This window comes from Pan troglodytes, chromosome 2 (genome assembly GCF_028858775.2).
Source record: "Pan troglodytes isolate AG18354 chromosome 2, NHGRI_mPanTro3-v2.0_pri, whole genome shotgun sequence".
NCBI lineage: Eukaryota > Metazoa > Chordata > Mammalia > Primates > Hominidae > Pan > Pan troglodytes.
This window is the reverse complement of record NC_086015.1, coordinates 151,613,449-151,640,572: the sequence shown is the minus strand read 5'-3', so window position 1 is coordinate 151,640,572 and position 27,124 is coordinate 151,613,449. Positions and strand designations below refer to the sequence as shown.

The following is a 27,124-nucleotide window of genomic DNA, read 5'->3' as shown; positions in this document are numbered from 1 at the left end:
GAGTTAAGACATGCTCTAAATGAAGTACCAATTACTAGTCACTGGTTCAAAATTCAAAGGAGAAGAAGAAAGGAGTTGAGGGTGAAGTTAATAAGTAGTCTTCTGCCCTACACTCTGAATCTGCACCCTGATTTGTCCCCATTCATCTCCTCACACCCACCCTGCCTATGAGGTCATTTCTACTCTGGAATCTGGGACAAATCGAAGGTATAAAGGAGTTTAACTATTTGTAGCTGAGTTCTCAGGGAGACTGAACCTTGAATCCACGTTTCTCTGGTTTTACTCTGACCTTTTGTTTTATTTCTAGAAAATGCAATTCTTGACTTGTGATGAATCAGTTCCCCGATTTATACTTCATTCGTGGAAACTGGGTCTTGGGCAACATCTCAGCAATTCCTTCCAATCTGAAGTTCTCTCATCTGCTGGTAACCGGTCCATTCCTATTGGCGTTCAAGCAATCACAAACACAACCTACTTTTGAGAAATGTGAGCACATGCTTCCCAGCCCCTTCCTAAAACTCTCCCTTGGATAGAAAACATATCCCTGGGTAGCTCTTTTTCTGTCATCACTTTTGCCAGATGTTGATGGCAGAATTCCTCTTTGTTTATTATTAACATCAATTCCAGGAGATGTGTTACCCTCTGTCCAGAACATGAAGTACTTGACTTGCATCTATCTTGCTTATGATTTGTATTTCATTTGCACATGGTCCAAGATGAAAAAATTCAAGCAGTATAATCATAAATATTGGCATTTCAGTCATCTGATCCCTAATTTTTTCCCTTAACATTAGGAATTGATTCAATTTACAATGATTGCTGCCTATGTAATTATTTCTTTGTAACACAATATTTTAAGAGTACATTAACTCATGCATTATGAGATTGAGTATGTCATAATTATACAAAGCAGCAACTTGATCCAAGAGTTACAAAAAAGAATGATACTACCTTTCAATTATGACTTTATCTCAGATCCATTTATTAAGTATTGTCAGACTCATGGCCTGTGGGTATCTTTATTTTGTGTCATAAATAGAAAAAGAAAAAAGCGTTCAGTTCAGAGCTCAAATCCCTTTTAGGAAAAAAAAATCGTACGGTAAAACTGTTTAGCATAAGAAAAACTTTTTTTAAGGCTTTACATAGTTCGTAAACAAGTGTTTATAAAGCCCCTTTTGGGCCTTTGCGACCTTCATAAAATGCCCCTGATTATCAAAGAACAAATAAATTAGGCACGTATACCAAATTTTTCTCTTACAAAGAAACACTGGTGAAATTATGTTAAAATAAACTTGACAGGATTTCTGGATAGATGACACTTCAGTGCCAATAATGTTGTTTCTCTGATAACCTTGCTAAAAGGCTAAATTTTTCGGTAATAGATTATTCCGGACCATGATACAGATTGCATTTTTAATTTTGCAAATGTTTTTGATCGGCTACTATGACCTTGATATCACACAGGACACCAGGCTATCAGGGGTTGATACTGGCTGTAAAGTCATCACAGGTGTTTTATTTCCAGCCAACTAGTGTTCTCTTTAACTTTGATTCCTATCTAAACTAGTTGGAAAAACCCAGGATGGGAAAAACAGAAAAGAAAAAAAGAGAGAGAGAGAGAAAAGTGTTTTTCATGAAGAATCATTCTGCAAAGCATTCTTTATTTTTCTCTTTCCTTCTTTTGTGAAGGGGTCAACCTCAGATAAATAGATTAGATTTGATTTATTTTTTGCCATTGGTTTCTTTTTTGCTGATAACCTACAGTTCAAATCTCACAGTTTACTTTAAAAGTAAACAGGCTTCCAAATTAACCCACCTTGGGAAGGTCTTGTGATTCATGGCAACATCCTGTCCATGAGTAAAGAATCTTATCGTGAGCTTTCAAATTGTTGACGTACTGATAAATGCATAACCTACTGACACTGAAAAGGACACTGATTTATTTCTGAATTATAAAGTTTTACTGACTGTCTTGCACGTAGACATTCTAGCCTGTATGTTGCAATCTGTTTCCAAGGATTGTAACCTCTGTATTGTACCCATCAATAATAATGGACAACTCCCATATGAGGAGTCCCCCCTCCCTTCCAAGCTTTCTTATAAACGCCTTCCAACTTGTCACAGACTCCAGAACACTCCCAATTTTGTTGGTGTGTTTTCCTAGGTCAATCCTCACATTTGCCTTCCAATAAACCATTATCAAATTATTTCTGCCTCAACAGCCTTAGTTTTGGTGGACATTGCCAATGTTACTATTTTGTGAACATATTCTATTATTTATTTAACCCACACTCTATTTACTGTAATCTATGTGTGCATCAAAGTTACATAGCTTTGAGGTTGAGTCCTGTGATGTATAGCTTTTCATCTCCCCCAATTTTTTTTTTTACTTCTCTCCTTCCTCAATTACTCTTATTTTGAGGCAGACAATGGACAGATAAACTTATCTCTTCAGGTGTGTTAGAATTTTAACATTGATGTATATGATAATTTCTATATAAGTTTTAGTTAATATATAAATTTTGCATAGTGTGAATATATTATAAGCAAGTGCTGTAGTTGGAAGTAGGAACTACGAGGTTAAAGCCTTAGGATAAACATTTGTCACTTATAGCCAGATGAGAAAAATATTTTCTTACAAGAGATTATAAAATGAAGTTATCTTTATGTCTATTAACACTAACATTTGTACATGTAAAAAGAGAGTTGTTTTTTAGTTTTCAAATTATAAAAACTCAACTTTTTTCAATTCATGTAAAGAATCCAGGCTCCATAAATGTTTTGCAAGATTACCTTTCTTTAAAGATAGAGATAGATAGATGATAGATAGATAGATAGATAGATAGATAGATAGATAGATATTTGTGTTTAAACAAACGAATAGCTTTGTAAATAGTAGTAGGCAAGGACAATTAGTGAATCTCTTAATTTCTTAATTGTTCTTTCCTGCTGTGGACTTTTCCCAGTGATTTTTTTATTTTAAGTAACAGTTAATTCAGTTAAATGAATTGGGTATTTTCAGCCAACAGATATTTCTTGGCCTCACTCTGTGTCTGAGGCGCTGAGTCGGGGTGGGGATTAATCAGTTGATCAGGGAAAATTCCAAAACAATCATTAATGTCTAGAATCACAGAAGACATTTCCTCATGACAATATAGTATTGAGAGGGCAGAATTGTCTTGTTAAGTTATAAACTACAGAAGTGGGAAAGTAGCATCAATTACAAATGTATCCATTTACTAGATAATCTAAAACTTTATGATTTTGTAGAGAAACAGCCCATACTATTATTCTGTGTGTTGTTTATATGGTTTTGTTTTAAAACAGAAATGTTTACTGACAGGATGCTAAAATTTCTGCTTTTGAAAATTACCTGCTCTCTCAGGTGGGAATTCTGGAAATACTAAAAAGAAAATTACCTGAATTTGCCTTGGACAAATTTTTATTTGACTCTAAAGCCATATACACCAATAAATCAACTGACTGGGGGTAAAGATTTTAACCATCAGCTTTCTCTGTGATGATTTTGCATTTTTCATTATGTTATGAGAGTAAGCTATAGCCTAGGCCAGAATCCCATGGCTTTGGGCTAGAAAGATGAGAATGTAATGAGGTAGAAAACATATACACAAATTGCAACATCAATGATGATGTCCTTATAGCTTAACTTGCCTGCATAACTGCATTATAAATGGAGACATAAAAAGATACAGCATGTGGACATCAACTTGTAAATCAGCAACCCAAGGGCCTAAGAGCTTCACAACCTTGGAGCAGAGTCAGTTTGCATGTTTTCTTCAAAACAATGCAGAATGTACAACACTCATAGAGGACTGGCCTTTTTTTTTCTGTATTAAATGAAACACAGGTCTTAGAGACAGAATGATATATATATATATCTAATGATATATATATCTAATTTGATATATCTAACATAGATATATATACATCATTAGATATATATATCTAGATATATATATCATTAGATATATATATCTAGATATATATATCATCATTATATATATTATTAGATATATACATCATTAGATATATACATCATTAGATATATATATCATTAGATATATATACATCATTAGATATAGATACATCATTAGATATATATATATATAACTTTTTCATTTTAAAATTAAGTACAAGAAGCCATTTCTTCCCTGTTATTACTAAAAGCTGACAGAAAGCGATGGGAAAAAGAAAATGGTGGTGGAATGAGAAGGTGATTGGTTTCAAGTAAGAGGACTGCCACCAACCTAGTCTCTGTTTCCTCAGTTTGGTTAAGAGATTTCTGAAAATATTCTAGCCAAATTTATTTATGTTACAGCTCTAAGACTCTTGAGAATATCTTTCTAAGCCTTTTGTTAGTTCTGAAAGTCAGTTCTAGCTAATGGCACACTAATCTTTCCTTCTGTTCTTAAGTTTAAAGGTAGCAGCAGCAGTAGCTTGCTCTATGTCCCAGACAACCTCTGCCACACTAGGGCTTCACAGCTCATCAAACACAGAGCTGTTAATTTTCTAAAACTTTACCCCCAAACTGGAAAAAAAATTAAGAGATTATGAAGGAAATTGTTTTAGTTTGTTCTTGCATTGCTATAAAGGAATACTTGGGGCTGGGTAATTTATAAAGAGAAGAAGTTTTATTTTGGCTCACGGTTCTGCAGACTGTACAGGAAGCATGGTGCCAGCCTCTGCTCCTGGTGAGGGACTCAGGAAGTTTACAAGTATGGCAGAAGGTGAAGGGGGAGCCAGTGCAACACACGGTGAGAGAGGGACAGAGAGCAGCGGGAGGAGCCAGACTCCTTCAAACAACCAGCTCTCACATGAATTAACAGAGCAAGAACTCACTTACTACCGTAGGGAGGGCACCACACCATTCAGGAGGGATCCACTCCTCTGACCCAGACACCTCCCACAGGCCACGCCTCCAACACTGGGGATTACATTTCACCATGAGATTTGGAGGGAACAAATATCCAAACTATATCAGATACCAACTTAATAATGTTTGTATTTTATCAGTATACTTAGGAGAAAGATTAAAGATAAAGTAGCAGTAGAACACAGGTTTTTTGTGTTTGGGTTTTTTTTTGTTTTGTTTTTTGTTTTGTCAGACTTACTCTGTTCAAGTCCAAGATCTACTACTTAAAATATGTAGCCTTGAATTATTTATTTTCAGTAAACTTCAGTCTCTTCATTTATAAAATGGTAATTATAATGATAATGATGGCTGTCTCAACTTTGCTTTTTTACTATGTGCTAGAATGAAACTTAGCACATAGTAACACATTCCCTATAGGGAATCAAACTTTTGACAGTGCATCTCTTTCCTGAAGACCTTCCCTAATTAATCAGAAATACAGACGTACACGTATGTCTGTGTATTTCACATGGATTAAAAACGTGTTTATCATAACTTTTGAAGTTTGACTCCTTCATACACATTAATGAAAAATAGAGAAAAACTTACTTTGAAGACAAAATGTTAATATCTAAGGTGGCAGTATTTCTCTTAGAATGTGTTTTCTGTTGAACATTGGAGGCTGATTTTATTAAAAAGAAAGCACATCCACATTCTCAAGATTTACAACAAAGTTAAAAACTAAAAAAACATTTGATTGTCAAAAGTTCTATTAACTATCAAAACTAGAATATTTATTTATTTTTATTTCAATAGCTTTAGGGGTACAGGTGGTTTTTGGTTACATGTGTGAATTGTATTGTGGTGAAGTCTACAATTTTAGTGCACTTGTCACCTGACTAGCATACATTGTACCTAACATGTAGTTTTTATTCCTCACCTCCCTCTCACCCTATGCCCATCCCCCCCAATGTCCAATATACCACTCTATATGCTTTTTTGTATCCATAGCTTCGCTCCCCCTTATAAATGAGAGCGTGTAGTATTTGGTTTTCCATTCCTGAGTTACTTCCTTTAGAATAATGGCTTCCAGTTCCACCCAAATTGATGCAAAAGATATTATTTTGTTCCTTTCTATGGCCAATTGATACTCCATGGTGTGTATATACCACATTTTCTTTATCCACTCATCAGTTGATGGGCACTCAGATTGATTCCATATCTTTGCAATTGTGAATTGTGCTACAATAAACATGTGGATGCAGGTATCTCTTTGATATAACTTATTTTCTTTTGGGTAGATATCCGCTAGTGAGATTGCTGGATCAAATGCCGGATCTACTTTCTGTTCTTTCCATACTGATTTCCATGCTGTTTTTCATAGAGGCTGTACTACTTTAAATTCCCACCAGCAGCATATAGGCATTCCCTTTTCACTACATCCACACCAACACCTATTGTTTTTTGACTTTTTAATAATGGCCATTCTGCCTAGGGTAAGGTGATATCTCATTGTGGTTTTAATTTGCGTTTCCCTGATAATTAGTGATTTTTCCATGCTTGTTGGCCATTTGTATATCTTCTTTTGAGAGCTGCCTATTTATGTAATTTGCCTGCATTTTAATGGCCTTATTTGTTTTTTTCTTGCTGATTTGTCTGAGTTCCTTGTAGATTCAAAGGATACTAGTCCTTTTGTCGGATGCAGAGTTTACAAATATTTTCTCTCATTCTTTAGTCTGTCTGTTTACTCTAATAATTATTTATTTTGCTGTTCAGAAGCTTTTCAACTTAATTAAGTCCCATTTATTTTTGTTTTTTTAAAACTAGAATATTTAAGAGAATTTGTTTTATGAAAAAATATCAAGTTTAGTTTTTAACCACCTGAGCTAACAGGCAGAAATTTTGGTAGTTATCTTTATGTTTCAGTACTTGGGAAAAATAGGTATTTGCTATATATACCAATAGAACTAAATGAAATTTAATTTAAAATTCAGAATATGCATTTCAGTGTTTTCCATACTTGTCTGATTTTAAGCATCACCCACCCAGAATCATTTCTGATAATTCAGATTCCTAGGGTTTATTCTGGAGCTATCAAATCTGGAGCTATCAAATCAGAAACTCTAAAGACAGTCTGAAATAATACTCTGTGTTATTCTTATGATCAGATAAGTATGTGAAGAACTAACACAAATATTTCTCTGAGTTAAGCACATCTTTTAAGATTTTTAATCATTACCAAACAACATGGACCTTCTAAGAGAGAGGCTTATATTAAAAATAATGCAACAGAATTTGAACAGCAATAAAGTTTACATTTTACAAACAAAACCAAATTCAATTATCTTAATTTCTTTTAATCATCTCACAGTTTTCAGATCAGTAGCATTTAAATTTGTGAATTTCTCAGATTCATAAGGTGTTTTGACTCTCTGAGAGTCAAAAATAGGAAGTGCAAATCATAAGTAAGGATTTTGAAGTATACCTGTATTGTTGCTGGTTTAATTTGTGAAGAGGTTTTAAATATTGATTTTTTTCTTCAACAAATAATTTAAACTATCTGCATGTTGGTGCATGCCAAGCTATTGTGTGAAATTTTACCAGCTGGGAATTATCCCCTCATTCTCTGGTGTGATTAACACTTCCAGCTGTAGAATAATTAAAATGTCAATCAGTTCAGAAACAGAGCAAAACAGTTTCTCATTTGATCCGTCAGTGGAAGGCTACATGAAAGAGTATATCAGGTGCCTAGCTCTTCTCACAACAAGAGTTCACATCCCACCTCTCCCTGTTTTCCTCCACCTCCCCTCTTCTGCCTTCACATACACAAACACACACTGTGGACTCTGGGTTTGGATTATGTTCAAATTTGATTCTTTGATATGTCATCAATCTTTCAAAATTTGTTGTGTTGATTGTCTTTAAGAAAAACTTGGGGGAATAATGAGACCAGAAGATTAGGTGGGTTTTGTATGTGTTTTTATATGTGTTTTCTGCGTGGTGTATGTTCCTCGAACCATGTAAACATATACTCTATTAGTTTTGAAACTTTCTTCTTGATCTGACAGCACTGACAATGATATGCTTCATCATCACTCATAACCAGGACCTGAAGGGATGATAAAGCTTCTAGGCTTATAAAAAATAAAGTGATGGGAATAAATAGTCATAGCATGCTTAATGTTCCTGAGTGTTCTAGTCTGTAGATTTGCATGAACACAGTGGCTGGAAAATACAATATGGATGCACAAATTTAAATCAATACATCTCTGAAAGCCCCAGCCCACTTCTGCTTCTTAAATACTCTTTGATAGGTCTCGATGCCTAGAGTCAGCAGCAGCAGTGTGGCTTTTACATTTTTCTGTTAGAGCTCTTTTTAAACTTAATTAAAGCTTTAATAGAAGTTTTATTTCCCTCAGAGAGTTACTCTGAAGTTTAAAGTGGCCTTAAAAATAAGTACCCTAAATACCTGTTCATCAAACATCCTTTTGAACTTTTTGTTTTACTCAGAAGAATATTACTAATCATATCTATGAACTCTTTTGGATGAATCTGATACTCTAGGTAATGATCCCTAAGACTTCTATAGTGGTTATTTTAGTGGTTTCTTTGAAGTCTTAAGAAGAGGTGGTAGCAACATGTAAGTGAAAGGGTGTCAAATTGGTAGAAGCTAAAAAAGGTTGGGTTTCTGAGTGATGTCCTCTCATTTGAAGAAACCTTGAGCAACTCTTTAGCCAGCACCTGCTGTGCTGGCAAGCTGAACCTCAGATAATATGGTGATGTTCCTGATTTATACGATCAAGGTCATACCACCCACAAGTACATTTCTAGGCTTAATCTTTTAAATACCTTTGTCATTTCCTTCCTTCTAAAGCAATTGTGCACACAGTGGAATTTATTGAATGTTGAGACAGCACAAAATATTTGCTCTTTTCACTAATTTTCCTTTTCTCTCTCTTTTCAACACACTAAACCTTTTCCAAAGGTTCCAAAGGAGGAGTCAAAGCGGCTGTAATCTTGATTCGGTTTTATGGGCAATAGAATTATTTTACTGATTCCTGGAATCATGGCTCCTATACATGTAAGTAAGATAATCTTTTTCTCCAATGAATATGTATTCACTGAGGCTGAGATTACATCAGCAAGGGCTAGTCCACTGACTCCTAAATATTCATACTTAAAAAGGAAATTTGGAATCCAATAAGAGAGGTGAGACTATGGTTCAATTAAAGAAAATGCCTTTAAAAAGGATGATGAAATTCCTTCAAGTACAAGGTATGCTCTTTGAGTTGTTATAAACTTGTTATTGTTGGAATTTTACTCTGGGTAGCAGATACTTTAATGTCGATGAATCCCAAATGCAATTCTCTGGGCTATTTTTGAAGACTATGGAACATTAGAGAGCAAAAAATATAAAGTTACCAAAAAATGTTAGCATTGCATCTGAATGGGTTCAAAACAAAATCAGTCCATATCTTGATGCTGTGTGCATTCTCTGAAAACACAATAACCACAAATGGTGCCAGAGGGAAAAGAGAAAGGGCTTCTGTTGACTTCAAATAAAGGCGGTATCTGACAAAAGGGGAAGCAAATGATACCTTGATATGCCATTAACAAATGCCTTGTATATCTACAGCTGCACTCTATGAGCACTTTGGAAATTAAAGGATTGCCAGCTTTTCCACTTTGGGACAAAAAACATTTGTGCTAAACAGCCGGTAAGTAAATGCAGTAAACATATTTTTACAGTGAATAGAATTGTTTTATATTTTGGGGACTGATTGTGAATTTCTACTGCTTCTTGATTAGCAAACATTTGGCAGTTCCCGAGTCTTTAGACATTAAAATGCCAAAACAGATTTTTATTCTCAGACTGAGCTCCTATATTTTTTTCATTCCCCTAACAATTATCCTCAAAACATTTGAAAGCACTAAAATAAAACGTGTTCTGAAAACACATTCGGAAACGTTTTACCTGTGTGACTTTAATAAGTATGTAAATAAAAAAAAAATACTGGGTTGCTGTCTAACTTCCTTAGGGCAGAGATGAGAACACAGTACATACATAATGACTGTTGGAACTGTTGGTGGGCATTTCCTAGGGCCTTGCCTTGGGACAATGGAAGGTTTTATTGCTGAACACCAAAGCTGGTAAAAACAGATGTTTGTGCAAAGTCTCTTGGGTGTATCTCTTAGTAGTAATGTTCCTGCTAATTTTTAAAATCAATAAACTTCTAAGAGGTTTAAAAGTTCTCAGTAATGATTTCTATCTCTTTTTAAGAGTCATGTCCTTACGCATTTTTGTGTTGTTACATTGAAATTATTGGAGGGTTTTTCTTTTAAATGATCATTTTAAGTATCTTACACTTTAACCTTAAGATGGATTAGGAGATGGATTGTATTTATTTTGCATTCATTCATTGAATATAATTTTTAGTTAATTATATAGAAATGAATGTTTTAATCTGCCAACTTTATATAAAACTTGAAAATTCAGAAAAAAAAGTAGGCAAGATGGCATAATTTTTACACCGGCTCACATCTTGGTTGCAGTGCAGGATTTTGCAGTCTTCTATGATTGAGTGTGTAGGTGTTGTGTGTATATTTGTGCATGTGTGTGTATGTGATTTGTGTGTGTGCATAAGTGGAGGTTGTGGTTTTATCATTGTAATTAAAATTTTAAATTAAAATGTAATGGCATGTACTAGTTTTCTATTGCTTCTGTAACAAATTACTACAAATTTAATGGCTTAAAACAATATACATTATCTTAGAGTCCTGGAGATGATCAGTCTGAAATGAGTTTCACAGTGTTAAAACAAAGTGTTGATGGGATTGCATTTCTTCTAGAGGCTTTAAAAGAGAATCCTTTTTCTTTCCTTTTCCATATTCTAGAGGCCACTTGTTTGTATTCCTTGGTTTTTAAGGAATCTTCAAAACAAGCAACTACATCACTCTGACTTCTGTTTTCATCAGAGTCTCTTTCTCAGACTCTGACTCCTCCTGCATCCCTCTGACAAGGACCCCTGATTACATTGGTCACATCTGGATAGAGGGCCATCATTGTTACTTCTACTGGCATAAAATTCACTAAAATAAAATTCTGGCTACTCACCTCTCCCTTCAGTAAATCTTCCCATGATTTCTCACCTCCCCTGAATGCCAGTATTTTTATTCATACAGTTCACCTATTTGCTTAAGGAAATTATCCTTGAGTATCCATGAAATTTATGCTGATGCCACTTGCCCAACCTTCCCCAACATGCCTACTTTATAAACTTTGGACTTTTCCTTGCCCCCTTCCCTGTGTGAGGTGGAAGCATTACTTCTAGAACAAACTTCTTTTACCTGAATCTTTTTTTCTAATGGTGCTTCAATTCCCTGAAATGTAAGCACAACTTTCTCCTGGAGGTTCCATTTCTATAAGATGACCTTCCGCTGGAAGTAAATTCTTTTCTACTTCTGCCAACTCAAGGTGCATGTAAGGAGATGCCTCGTCCTTATTTCTTGATGCCTCTTCCACACCATTATTCTACAACCACCATCTAACAATCTCTCCTCCCTTGAAGTTGATGATATCTGGTGGTTGCTTTTCTTTCCCCATTTTTGACATGATATGCTAGCTTCAAGTTCTCTTTATATTCTTCATTTAATTTATTATTTTATTTTTATGATTTGCAGGGATTATTCCTTAGACACTTTATTGTCCATACTGCTATCATCTACCAAACTAGCTTCAACTTCAACATCAATGGCCTCCTTTATCACCTTCCCATATTGTCCCTTACGTATGGCAATATCTTGAATCTTGAAATTACTTGGAAATGATGAGATGGAAAATGAACTCTAAGGTTCTACTTTGTGACTTTACCCTTCTTCCCTTCCAACTGTTCCCTTTCCCTTTAGTCTTTCTTGACCCCATTTTTCAATTTCACCTGATTCCCTGTCTCTAAACTTCTCTATTCCCTCCATCTTTTAGCCTCTCCTATAAGTCCTTATTTGTATTCTGGAGCAGGGTTTCTGAAACTATCTGTGAGGTGAAGGACCAGTTTTTATTTCTCAACCCACTGTCAAATGATATTTTATTAAAATATAATAATCATGAATTTTACTTGAGAATTGAAAATAATAGACAAGTACATACAAAATGCAAACAATTTTTACTTTAAGAGTCAATAGATGTAAAATTTCAGTTACTATGATCAAAGCCAATAGAGTAGGATAAAATAATTATAAAAATCACACATAACACATTGAAAATGTGCTTGTAAATGACTAATATAGCCATTTTACTCATATTTGTATGATATTCTTCAACCATAACCAACTGGAATTTCATTAAGATTGCACTGAATTTATAGATTAAGTTGGTAAAAACTGATATATTGACAATACTGGGTTTTCCTATCTGTGAACATGGAATATCTCTCCACTTATTTAGCTCTTCCTTGATTTATTTTATCAGAGTTTGTAGTTTTTCTCATATAAGTTTTGTTTATATTATGTTAGATTTATACCTAAGTATTTCATTTTTAGCATGCTAATAAAAATGGTGTATTTTTATTTTCAAATTTCACTTATGCATTGCTGATTTATAGGAAAGTAATTTACTTTTGTATACTAACCTTGTATTCTGCAACCTTGCTATAATCACTTACTAGCTCCAGTTTTTTGTTGTTTTGAATTTTATACGTAGATCATGTCATCTATGAACAAAAAGTTTTATGTTTGTATTCCTAATCTGTATACCTTCTTTAAGAAGCTTTCCTAAGAAAAGCACACATAAGTCTAAAACCCACTGGCCTGCATGCTATGTATCTGCATGCTTACTTAAATTTTCTCCTATATTTTAGTCATTTTTATTCAAACACAGCATGATATCTAATCTACTTTGAATCTCTAATTACTATACTCTTTTCTTTGCTGATTTCTATTCCCTGCCTCCTGCCCCCAAATTTCTTTCTGTTCTTTATTCTGTTCTTTAATGAGATATTAATATGATAACTTAAAATGTACCCTCTATGGGTAAATCAATATTTTGAATTAGGACCTCCACCTTTCGTTCCATCTTATTTTCAGTTTCTCTGGGCAACTCTTCTTATGTTTTTATCATCTTAATGAAAGTATAAACATCTGTTCTCCCAAGCCTGTTTATGTTAATTTTTTGTCTCATTTCTCTAGTACCTCCATGTCCTCATTCAGCCAGGATAAGTATTTAGATCTGTGGGTTTTTCTCTTTCTGTATAGGCAGAATTCTAAAATGATGCCTGTGATTCCCGCCCTGTGAAATGCACAACATTTTGTAATCTCCTTTTTCATGCAAGTGAAACTTGTAACTCACTTATAGCCAGTAGAATATAGCAAAGGTGAAGGGAAAGCTTAGATGTAACTAAGGTCTTTAGTCAGTTGATTTTTAGTTAATAAAAAGGGAGATTATCCTGGGTTGGCCTGACTTAATCATGTGAGCCCTTTAAAAGAGGCTGTAAGCCTTTTCCAAAATAAGACACAGGAAATAGCAGATACTGTCTCCCTTTCTGGCTTTGGAGAAGTAAGCTGCCATGAATTTTACAGCCAAACAGAAATGAATCCTACCAACAACCTGAGGAAGCTTGGAAGTGAATACTTCCCTAGTTGAGCTTCCAGATGAGAATACATCCCAACCACCATTTTGATTACAGCTTTGTGAAACCTTGAGCAGAGTACCCAATGAAGCTATGCCCAAACTTGTGACCTACAGAAACTTTGAGATAATAAATATGTGTTGTTTTAAGCCACTAAATTTATGGTAATTTGTTATGCAGCAGTAGAAAACTAGAACACTCATTTCTTCCAATTTCCACATTTGCTCTTCAACCAATTTCTGTCTCTTCTACATACACAATATTTCTTACTCCCATTTCTCACCTTCTCATCACTACCACTTTGGTTTATTTATTTATTTTATTTTCTGTTACTAAAATGGCCTCTTGAATGATCTTCTTTCCTCTCCAACTCACTCTAAGAACCACTAGAAACACTAATTATGCCATTCTCGCTGTAAGGAAAGATGGTCACTGTGGTCATAAAGTAGAGAGGTTGATCTAGTGGTATTGGCAGAAGAGCATGATAAGATGAAATTTCCAGGGAAGAACTATTAGAACAGGTGGCTGGAATGGAGATGGTAGGACCCTGAAGATAAGTTAAGGAATTGAGAAATCACTGTGACTATGTTGCATAGGCTATTCAAGTAGACACCAAAAATAAAATATGCTGGTTATTTTAATATTACAATTATAACAAGCAGAGGCAAATGAAATTACTTATTTTATGTTGTTTTTCATGCCTTCTTTCACAAAAACATAGTAAAAGTTCCCCTTTGGCCTTTTAAGAAGAAAGTTTTAAAAATGTGCATTTATGTAATAACTCAATATAAGTTACAAAAGTCATGTATTACAAAGTCCATGCAAAAAAAAATGTTATCACATAAAAAAATTCTGTAATTATCAAGCCTTCTAACCAAAAGTGAGTCAGTTATGCTCTTTTATACAGAAGCTGCTTTCTTCTAGAGAAAAGCAAATGCCAGTGTTAATCAAACCAGCATGGAAGTTAATTAGAACCTCAAGAACAAGCGGATGGGCTTAGCACCTTGGACACATGAATATCTTGTTTCTAAAGATGACCTCAAAAGATTGCATAACAATCAAGCCCAGCACAAGTCAGAAGTAACTAATTAACTTTTCATTTTTCCCTTAGTAATTTAGTCCTGCTCTTTAAAAATATTTCTAAACTGAGAAATCCCCATTAATTGCTGTATATTGGTTGTTCAAATGAGGGTAATGACCCTTTACTTGATTGTATATACCCGTCATTTAGTTTATCTTTTATATGTGCTTTATAAACAACTCTCAAACATGAAGCAACTTTAGTTAATAGCCTCATTAAATTTGAATGTAGATATAGACTTTTAGAGACTGGAAAACTTTCTAACACTGCATGGGAAATATTAAATATTTTCTTATCTACCTTGCAATTAGGGGAGAAATTGTGCTAACCTCTCCCCCAGACATTATTGCTTCATCATCTCAAACCTCTGGAGGCTCATAGTGGAAATGGTTGGAAAGAGGGCAATACATCAAAGCACGCTTTCTTATCAATAATTACTTTGATGTTTTAGGGTCTGCTCTCACCTTTTTTAGATGAGAGGTCTGCCACTGAGTGGTTACCTAGGCTCAGCCCTGATAAAAGAGAGGTTAGGAGTCACTTCAGATGTTGCTTTGGCAGTTTTTTTTTTTTTTTTTTTTAATGTTTTGTGTTTGTTTGTTTCCTAGAGTAAATCTACTGAGGTCCTACAATTCTCTTCATTGACCTGAACAAACTCGACTCTGCTTTTCCCTTAAATTTCTGTACAGAACCCTGACAACTCGTCTATACTTTCTGTTATTGATTTCCCTCATGCTTCTAAGTTTCTTATGACTTCTGGATTCTCCTTTTGGCTTTGCAGAACACCCCTACTTCCAAACTCTAGAGTAAAATTCCTGTGAAGACTGATACCTCAGAAGTGACTGCTTCACAGATAGACATCTCATTTTTTAATTGAGATTTCAACTATTTAACACTTACCATGTTAACTCATGACACTCTCCTCCATTTGCTCATAAACAACAAAACAATAACAAAAATGAATGCTCACTGAGTGCTACAGAATGCAAACTATTAAAGATACAGAAATAATGAATAGGACTTCTGACCTTGAGTGGTTGGTAAATAAAACAGAAATATGAAAAATGAAATAAATAATTAGGGTTACTGCCACTAGAGAAACAGATCACAGGCTACAGATTACTACTGGCCCTATGAAGCAGGGAGACATCACAGGTATAGCAAGGGACCTTTTATATGTAGGTAGAACCTTGTTGGAGGTAATGGTGAAAGCCAGTGAGCCCTTGCTCTGGGCTGCTCTGGTGAATTGGCACTCCCTTCACTGTTTCGCTGACTAGACCTCAAGTACCCTCTGTGAGAGACTAGGGAGGCCTTGTGGAGCTGTGTCCCCTTTTCTACTTGCATGAATTATTTGCATTGCTTGTTTGTGAGTTTTAGCAAAATAAACTGAATGCAGACAATGCCATGTCCAAGTAATCTTGCTTGGCCATGTTTGAATCTCTATCAGACTTTGCTGCTGCTTACTTTATTCCTTCTCCCAGTTCAACCCCAGAAAAGACACAGGAGTTAAATGACAAAAAGTGTGGGTCTGAAGAACTAAATCAAGACTGTTAGAAAACGCTGGGCAGAGAGAGGTGGTTTTGTGCTTGTATGGAGAGAAATAGCTGGCAGGACTGAAAAGGTTTGCATGCACAGCATAGAAACTACTTAGGGGAAGAGCTTTCAATTGTGCTCCTTTCTCATAGTGCCACACTGGCTTGCATAGATGCTCACTTCCTCCTCATTTTTGATAGAAAAGCAGCTGTGACTGTGTAGGGCCACTGGGGTCAGTAGGGTGACATCAGAGAGGCTTAAGACCACACAGACTGGAAGGCCAGCTTCTGAAGAACCCCTCATCCCCTCCTCTCCTGCCACCACCCTCACCCAGCTGTAAATAACCAAACAATGAAGGCAGGCTCTGGGAGAGAGCTGTGTCACAGCAGAGGGTTCCCTGAAAACCAGTGCCATCTGTTGGGTCGGGGGCAGATGATGGCTCCTCAGCCTCTGCCCCGTGGTATATCTCTCCCACCTTTAACCAGGCCAAGAGCAGCACATGCTCTACCTTATACACATTACCAGCAAGATATTGCATATGCCCAGGGAAGATGTGCTGGCAAATGGTGTCAGACTTTTGTGAGGCAGAATCATGAAATAGGAGGGTCAATAAAATAGGCAAGTCAGACTAGATGAACCAGACTTAATTAAAGTATCAAATCAAGAATTAAAAATAAAAACACTATCCTCTAATACTACAGAATAATAACAAAATGAGGGAAATGCAAGCCATTTTAAAGAAACACAAAGTAGAAAACTTGGATGTAGAAAGAAAATAATTAAAACATTAAAAATGACTAATTATACCTGAAAATGAATAAATGAGAGTATTATGTCAACAAACTCTTGTGAAAAGAATTAGCAGGAATTAAAAGATAAATTTTAAAAGTTAAGGTGTATAAAATTTAGTACTAGAAACATCAAAATCTAAATATTAGGATACAAAAGATGGAGAGGAAAGTGTTGAATACATAATCATGCACAATTTTTCAGAACTAGAGCAAAATAAATAAATCATATTGAAGAGATTCCTAGTATGACAAATAGGATAAACAAGGAAACATTTACATCTAGACATATTATAATTAACATCAACTATATCAAGAGTATTCCGAAAGCTTGTGAATAGAGCAGATCTTCCTAAAAGAAAAAGACTTAGATTGACTTTAGATTTCCCTTAATGACCCAAGAAGCAAGAAGTGAGGTCACAATTGCAAAGGAAAAGAATTTAAACATGGGATTTTATTCTTTTTTTAATTATCAAAGATTTGTGACAAAAAGATAAAGAATAATAAACATATATCTACTATAAATTATGACATAATAAATAATTACTTTTTTGTGGAAGTATTTTGCTTGCCCACACCAATCAAACTCCTTCTGAGTATGTTGAGTTTGACGGTCATCCTTCTAGGCATGTCTTTATATGTTTAGTTCTTATGGATGCATTTCTAGACAATATGTCATTTTTTGGCATATTTTTTAAAAATAAAGAAGCCATGTATTTTATTACCATTATTAAGCTATCATTTCTTTGGTGACAGGGATGTCTCTTTATTTGTATAAAATAACAGTCATCAAAGAGTTACACGGAAAAATTAGGGTTATATTGCTTATCTTCTGATGCAGGCAGCTAAACAAAACGTATTTCCACTCTAGTTATTTCCAATGAACACTTCCTTAATATGCTGACAGAAACTCAGTAATAGATAAGTACAGTAGTTGCAATATCATTTATGGCCTTTACAGTACAATTTTAGTCTTACAATACATGTTGTTAGAACTATTTTTCACCACAGATAGTACTAGGAACTCAATATTTTGCTAGCCTCTAGTTTGATTATCACCCAGTGATTGTGAAAAAGGTATAAATTGTGTTTATGCACAATCATTGGTAAGCTAATGAAACTTTTCTTCCAATATCATAGTTATAAAAACAGACACATAGACCAATGGAACAGAATAGAGAACCCAGAAACAAGTCCATACACCTACAGTGAACTCATTTTCAACAAAGGTGCCAAGAATGTATAGTCTCTGCAATAAATGATGGTAGGAAAAACACAGTCTGTTCAATAAATGGTGTTGGCAAAACTGAAAATCCATGTGCAGAAGAATAAAAATAGATGCTTATTGCTCACCATATACAAAAATCAAATCAAAATGAATTAGAGAATGATACTTACCAGCTTCATCCATGTCCCTGCAAAGGACATGAACTCATCCATTCTCAGCAAACTAACACAACAACAGAAAACAAAACACCTCATGTTCTCACTCATAAAAGGGAGTTGAACAATGAGAACACATGGACACAGGGAGGGGAACATCACACACCAGGGCCTGTCAAGCAGGGGGAGCTAGGGGAGAGATAGCATTAGGAGAAATACCTAAAGTAGATGATGGGTTGATGGGTGCAGCAAACCACCACTGCATGTGTATACCTATGTAACAAACCTACATGTTCTGCACATGTATCCCATAACTTAAAGTATCATGAAAAAAAAAAAACCTAAAAAAAGAATTAGAAACTTAAATCTAAGATCTCAAATTATGAAACTACTACAAGAAAACATTGAGGAAAATCTTCACAACATGGTCTGGGGAAAAAATTCTTGAGTAATATCTCACAAGCACAGGCAACCAAAGCAAAACTGGATAAATGGGATCATATCAAGTTAAAAAGCTTCTGCACAGCAAAATATACAATCAACATGAAGAGAAAACCCACAAAATGGGAGAAAATATTTGCAGATTACCCATCTGACAAAGGATTAATAACCAGCATATATAAGGAAGTCAAACAACTCTGTAGGAAACAATCTATTAATCTCATTTAAAAATGGGCAAAAGATCTAAACAGACATTTCTCAAAAGAAGACATACGAATTTCAAGCAGGCATATGAAAAGGTGCTCAACATCACTGATCATCAAAACTACAATGAGATATCATCCCACCCCAGTTAAAATGTCTTATATCCAAAGACAGGCAATAACAAATGCTGGTGAGTATGTGGAGAAAAGGGAACCCTTGTGCACTATTGGTGGGAATTTAAATTAGTGCACCCTCTATGGAGAACAGTTTGGAGATTCCTCAGAAAGCTAAAAATTGAGCTGCCATATGATCCATCAATCCCACTGCTGGGTATATATCCAAAAGAAAGGAAATAAGTGTATCTAAGAGATATCTGCACTCCTATGTTTGTTGCAGCACTGTTTACAATAGCTAAGATTTGGAAGCAACCTAAGTGTCCATCAACAGAGGAATGGATAAAGAAAATGTAGTACATACAATGGAGTACTATTCAGCCATAAAAAGGAATGAGATCCAGTCATTTGCAACAACATGGATGGAACTGGAGATCATTATGTTAAGTGAAATAAGCCAGGTACAGAAAGACAAACATTGTATGGTCACACTTATATGTGGAATCTAAAAATTAAAACAATTGAACTCTTGGACATAGAGGGTAGAATGGTGGCTACCAGAGGCTAGGAAGGTTATTGATGGTAGTGGGGGAAGTACAGATGGCTAATAGTTACCGAAAATAAATAGAAAGAATGAGGAAGATCTACTATTTGATAACACAACAGGGTGGCTATTGTCAATAATAACTTAATTGCACATTTTAAAATAACTTAAAGAATATAATTGGATTATTTACAACTCAATGGATAAATACTTGAGGAGATGGATACCCCATTTTCCATGATGTGCTTATTTCACATTGAAAGCCTGTATCAAAATATCTCGTGTACCCATAAATATATACACCTACCATGTACCCACAAAAAATTTTTAAATGATAATTTAAAATAAAAAATAAGATCTTATAAATATCAGCATTTACCTTTACAAAGAAAAAAGCCCATAAAACAAAATAAGATACCATGCACAATGGAAGAAAGCAATAAAATATTTTTTATTGTGCTAAGATATACATAACATAAAATTTACTATATTGACCAATTTTAAGTGTACAGTTCAATATTGTTAAGTACATTCACATTATTGTGCAACCATCACTGCCATCCATCTCCACAACTTTTTCATCTTCCCAAAATGAAACACTGTATGCATTCAACCCTGATTCTCAGTTCCTTCCTCTCCCCAGCCCTTGGCCACCACCATTCTACTTTCTGTTTCTGTTAATTTGACTACTCTAGTACCTTGTATAAGTAGAATTGAACAATCTTTGTTTTTTTTTTTTTTTTCATGACTGGCTTTTTTCACTTAACATAATGTCTTCAAGGTTCATCCATGTTGTAGCATGTGTCACAATTTCCTTTTTTTTTTGATCTGGAAAATATTCTATTGTATGTTTATATAACATTTTATTTATCCTTTTATTCATCAATGGACACTTGGATTGCTTTCACCTTTTGGCTGTTGTGAATAAAACTGTTATGAACTGCACGTACAAATATCTCTTCAAGCTCCTGCTTTTAGTCCTTTTAGACATATACCCAGAAGTGAAATTGGTAAATCATATGTTTAATATTTTGAGCAAATGTCATACTGTTCTCCACAGTGGCTGCACTATTGTACATTTTCACCAGCATGGTGCACAAGGGTTCTAATTTCTCCACATACTCACCAACACTTGTTATTTTCTAGTTTTTAAGTAGTTGCTATTCTAATATTTGTAAAGCAGTGTCTTATAATTTTTATTTTTATTTCCCTGATTAGAGATGCTAAGCATCTTTTCATGTACTTATTGGCCATTTGTTTATCTTCTTTAGAGAAACGTCTACCCATGTTGTTTGCTCATTTTTAAAATTTTGTTTTGTTTTGTTGTTGTTGAGTTAGAGTTCTTTATATAGTCAAGATATTAATTTCTTATCAGATATATGATTGCTAATATTTACTTCTATTCTGTGGTTTGTCTTTGTATTCTGTTAATAGTATCCTTTGATCCATAAAAGTTTTTAATTTTGGTTAAGTCCAATTTATCTACTTTGATGCAAATAGACAGCTTCAAGAAGGAGGTATGCCTCATCTTTGCAAGAGAAGTAACTATGAAAAGGTTTGAGTCTAGGTTTCAGTGGAACGAATTGGAATGGTGGGGCATGGGGCAATGATAATTGCAAGTTCAGACCATAGCTAAGATGTTTAAAAGAAGGAAGGCAAAAGAGAGAGTAATAGGAAAAAGATATGAGATAACGGAAGCAAATTTCTCCCTTCCTCTTCATCACCTTCCCTGTCTTCTCTCAATCCTGGTGCAATTATAAGTACTCTAAAATAAAACTCCAGCCAACATTTCCATCTTTATGAAAGAAACCTTTTTTTCTTTTTATTATGAATAAGACCTGAGTATATTAATAGGCTTTGGAAAGAGATCAGGGAAAGGGGGAGGGTCAGAAGATAGAAGAAAGAGGGGAAAATTGTTTAGTGAGGCCCCAATCCAAAAGTGAGGGGATGGAAGGAGAATAAAGGCAAATGATTATTAGACCTGGCCAACGGGTAGGATTATCTTTTACTTCAAATGTAATAAACCTAATAAATAGCTGGAGAGGGGAATAGAATGTTTATGTGTGATAGAGGGAAGTTAAAGAGATTCATATGGTAGAATTGCTCTTGTATCTCTGTGAATTAGGAAACAAAATCATCTGCCAAAGGTAAGGTGTTAGGAGTTGGAAACAGAAATAAAAGTCTGGAATTATAAAAAATGGCTTTTTCCCTTGTTTTGGAACAGAACCAGCTTTAGGATGTTTTAGTAAATTGCTGTGTCTCAACTACCTGAACTGCCTTCCCTGTTGTAAATCTCTCTTTACAAGTAGAAACCGTGGCAAGCAACCTGTCATGGAATTCCAACTGAGTGCTAAATGCATTTTATTCTTTAAAACCTTATCAATGATCACTAAACAGATGGCCTTCCACAGTTAGCTTCACCAGAACATCTTGTCAGGCCAAGCCTGTTTAGCTTCGAAGATGGCATAAGTCATAGCAGTTTTCACATCGGCCTGTTTCTCACTTGTAGGTATGTTCACCTACTAATTATTTATATGAGCCTAATAGCTTTTTTTAAAAGCCAATTTAATGAAAACAAAATGTGACTGCCAATTTTCTTCTAATTTATTCTTTTACTAAAAATATTACTTCTAAAATATAATTCTGATTACTCTACTCTCTTACTTAAAATGTGTCCTAGGCTCCATATCCTAAGTTGGAATGAAGCCATTGCTTTGTATGATCCTCAGGTCATTCTGAGAGACTCTCAATGTCTCTGCGTGACCTGGACCTCTGTCTACATCACAGTCCCATCCTGTGGTGGAGAGTCTTACTCTCAAATTCATGCTTCCCAGTTTTGTCTCGGAGCATCACGCAGACTACTCTCTATACCTACATCACTCAGCTCCTTGCACGTTATCAATGCTAATTTATACTCATGTTTCATGTCTCAGCTTTGATAGCACTCTTTCCAAGGGCTTAAAGCTCCTATTGTGTGCTCCCACAGTACTTTGGTTTTTTGCTTTACAATTGCCTCCATTTTTTCCATCTCCCTTTGCGTTTTTAGCCATGGAAGTCCATGGACCACATCTGAAGAGTCACTGTTCCCTCTGTATACCTTATCCATAGAGTCTGGCATATAGCATGAATTAAACCATGGTTTTACTATTTTCTGAATTTGAAAAGAGATTTTGTAGAAACAAATTGGAGTTTGGAGAAATTATCCAATTTTGTTGCCCCTTTCACTAGCTATATCGACTTGTGATACTATTTAAACTTCTTTGACCCTTACTTTTCTTAGCTGTAAAATGAAGTTGTCTACCTACCTTCCTCGATGTAAGAAGTAAATAATATATACGCCTAGTACAATGAATAGCACAAAAAGGTAAAATATAATTGATTCTATCTTATTATTTTTCCAATTAAAACATGAATGCCAATATTGTTATCATGGTTTTTCTCCTTTATTTCCCCTTTACTGATTCTATCAAGATGGCAGCGCCAGTGCATTTGAAAAGAGCTACTTACACAATTAGTTGAGATAGAAATAACAACTAAAAATAGGTAACATTTATTAAGCAGTTACTCTGTGCTTGGCATTGTGCTAAACAGTTTATACATACTATATTGCTAGTACTTATTTGTATCATTTTCTTCATAATATTTGGGATTATGAAGGATGTAGTCACTGATTATCCTGCAGTCAATGATGACAATGGGAAGATGAGACAGAATCTTCTTAGTTATGTTAACATTCAGGTGGACATTCATTAGTGCATGCCAATTTTTTTTTTTTTTTATATTCTGTATCGTTTTCAGAGTCTCAGTGCCCAGTAAGAAGAGAAGAGATCTATGTGGAGAAATGGACTGTCAGCTGCTCGCATCTCACACGTTTTACCCACAAAATACGCCAATCTAAAGCTTTGACCAATATGTCCTTTTCTTCTCAAAGATATCACCAGTTTCTGGGCCATTATTTTATTGGAAGTCCCGTAAACACCCTGGACATTTTAACGTCACTAAGATTTCTCATTGTTGTTGTGTATGGGGTGTGTGTATATATATGTGTGTGTGTGTGTGTGTGTGTGTGTATCATACATACATATACATAAAATTTTCTGCTTGCTGTTTTTTCTGTTCTTTCTTTTGTTTCTACTGTAGGTTTTTAGTTTCTTAAAGGCAAGAACTGGCTGGGCGCAGTGGCTCACGCCTATAATTCCAGCAGTTTGGGAGGCCGAGGTGGGCGGATCACGAGGTCAGGAGATCGAGACCATTCTGGCTAACACGGTGAAACCCCATCTCTACTAAAAAATACAAAAAATTAGCCGGGCGTGGTGGCGGGCACCTGTAGTCCCAGCTACTCAGGAGGCTGAGGCAGGAGAATGGCATGAACCTGGGAAGCGGAGGTTGCAGTGAGCCGAGATCACGCCACTGCACTCCAGCCTGGGCAACAGAGCGAGACTCTGTCTCAAAAAAAAAAAAAAAAAAAAAGGTGAGAACTATGTCTTATTTGCATTGGTATCCTCAGAACCTAGTATTGTACCAGACACATAGTAGACTTCCCAAAATTATTGTTGAAAGAATACATTTTGAATAAATTATTCCCCTTTACTTGTATACATGTGTGTACACCCACATGAATACTTTCTAGATAATTGATATGACTGTCACAATTTTGTTAAGACTTGTACTTAAAGAGTTCTTGTATCTTGTAGAGATTTATACAGATTAAGTAAAAGACACTGTGTGAGCAGTGATGACCCCTGTGGAAAATTGCTGCTCTGAGAACAGCTGGGAGAACAAGGGATTTTCAAAATGAATAGTTTGTGCTTCTGTGTTAAAGATCAGATGGATGAACTAAAGTGAAACTAAGTGTGCTAAACATGACCTTGGCTTTTTATTGCGAACTTTGAACTAACCTTATTCTCCAACCTCAGTCAAAATAATTTTCTCCATTAAGGTCTGTCAAATAAACATGCAAAAAATGACCTTCACGGGATAGTCCTTAGGAAAAGCTAATAAATGATTGCAAAACTCTGAGACAAGGAGAAGCACTTGGTAAATCTTGAATAATAAATCAGGACCTTTCTGTGCTAAGTCAAACTAAGAAGCATTTAATTTGGAATCTTCCAGTGTTTGGCTATCTGCTCAAGGAAAAAGGTTTGCAATAAATGTATGTATGAAAGAAAAGCTGACAGTTGAAAAACTAAAATGAAAAGTAATGACATAATGTTAGGAGATGCCTTCAAGGAGACAAGTCCTCAGAAAGTTGAGATCTCAATTTAAAACGTTTCTTTCTCTCTAATTGTTGTTCTGTGTGCTGCTGCAGTATGATGAAATGGCCATAAACTTAGTGTGATAGGCTTGCAGAATAATTTAATTATAATTTAACATTTACTTTTATGCTATGCAATTACTTACATTGCTTTTTGCTGAAGACAATCCATTTAAGCAGCTGCACACAATGAAAAAATAGCTGACAGGGTCAATTCTAAAGTTATACTAAGGTTTAGTTACATTTGTTTTTTACCCAGTGGACTTAACAAATTAGGCAACATGAGACTGGTTGAAAGAAAATAGACAAGTATTCCGGAGCCCTTGATTCTACTCTAAACCAGCTCTTTGAATTTTGTAGGTTCTATAATCTTTAATGGGGTAAGTAGTTTTTTTAAAAAAAAATCTATAAACATTGTCATTGTATGGTCGATATTTCTTTTATTCACTAACATTCTGTAAGAATGATACATGCTGATGTGGCCTGTTGAATCAAAGAAAGGCTGTGTCATTTATGAGTTTAAATCTATCTCCAAAGCCAGTCATCTGCATATATTGGGTGTCTACTCTATGGTAATGGGCCAGAATGGTCCATGATGTTAGACTTTTATTCTGTATTCTAGGTTTCTTTATATTTTTTCTCTTCCTGGAAGTCTGCATCACAAGTAATTTTTACATGAGCACTTTCACTGCAAAATACTTGTTGTCTGGTTACAATGTCGATATGACCATTTGAAACATCACTTAAGACTTTTTTTGTTAAATACTAGTTTCATGTTCACTGTCTGTGACTTCAGTATTAAAGATTCTATGTTAATTTTAAAATTAGCAGGGATATATTTTACTACCAACCCATCAATTTTGACTTGTATAATTTAGAATTTGGGGTTATTCTGAAAGTAAGCAGGCTTTGTTAGAATTAGAAATTCCGAGTAAAGGGCATAATGTAGAGGCTGATAGTTTTAAAGCTTTCAAGAGACAGAATTCACTTAGTTTATTCTAAGAGTAGACTAACAGTTTTGTTTTAAAAAGTTTTATTAAGATATAATTAACATAAAACTCACCCATTTACAGTGTACGATTTAAGTTTTCATTGTTTTGTTTTTGGAGATAGGGAAGGTGAGAGTGGTCTTCCTGCTTCTGCTGTTTTCTGTTTCCAAGGCATCATATATTCGGGTAGCATTTCCCTGTACTCCGTCACTAGAGTATTTATGAATTTAGTGTAGTACAAAAGTTAACATTTCAGTTCAGCAAGAAAGGATGTATCTGTTTTGTTTCTGTTCTTTTTTTTTCTTTTTTTTTTTTTTTTTAGAGATAGGGTCCTCACTCTGTCACACAGCCTAGAGTGTAGTGGTATGATCAAGATTACTGCAGCCTCAAATTCCTGGGCCTAAGTGATCCTCATGCCTCAGCCTCTCAAGTAGCTAGGACTACAGGTATGTGCCACCATGCAGGCTATTTTTTAAAAAACTTTTTGTGGAGATGGAGTTTTGCTATGTTGCTCAGGCTAGTCTCAAACTCCCAGTCTGATATGATCCTCCTGCCTTGGCCTCTCAATGCACTGGGATTATAGGCATGAACCACCAGCCCAGCCCCCAATGTAAAGTTTTGAGATTATTCACTTAGCTGTGTAGCTATCACCACAACCTAATTTTAGAACATTTTGGGAGTCCTAGCCAGAAAAATCAGGCAAGAGAAAAAACAAATGGTATCAAAATAGGAAAAGAAGAAGTCAAACTATCTCTCTTCGTGGACGATATGGTTCTATACCTAGAAAATCCTAAAGACTCCACCAAAAGGTTCCTGGAACTAATAGACAACTTCAGTAAAGTTTTAGGATACAAAACCAATGTCAAAAATCAGTAGCATTTCTATACACCAATAATGTTCAAGCTGAGAGCCAAATCAAGAACTCACCCCATCTACAATAGCCACCAGAAAAATAAAATACCTAGGAATATATATATATATATATAAAACTTAGTTATATATATATATATATATATATATATATATATATATATATATATATATAACTAAGAAGGTGAAAGATCTCTGCAAGAAAAACTACAAAACACTACTGAAATACATCATAAATCACACAAACAAGTTGAAAATCATTCCATGTTCATGGATTGGAAGAATCCAAATTGTGAAAATGGCCATGCTGTCCAAAGCAATCTATAGATTCAACACTATTCCTACCAAACTGCCAATATTATTTTTTTCACAGTATTAAAAAACAACTATTCTAAAATTCATATGAAACCAAACATGTGCTTGAATAGCCAAA

At 34.9% G+C, this 27,124-nt stretch overlaps 1 long non-coding RNA gene across 5 annotated transcripts in view; it reads left to right on the top strand.

Moving 5' to 3' along the window:
- Positions 1-307: 307 nt before the first annotated feature.
- Positions 308-27,124, top strand: part of LOC129143542 (uncharacterized) — a 98,623-nt gene continuing 71,806 nt past the window's right edge. For 3 of the 5 annotated variants that reach the window (XR_008547134.1, XR_008547135.1, XR_010155831.1), the window contains exons 1-2: positions 8,777-8,954; positions 9,510-9,591. This is a non-coding gene — a long non-coding RNA (uncharacterized LOC129143542). Of the gene's footprint in view, positions 487-8,776; positions 8,955-9,509; positions 9,592-23,718; positions 26,268-27,124 lie in introns of those variants that run through there. The other 2 variants (XR_010155832.1, XR_008547136.2) reach the window with 2 other exon arrangements.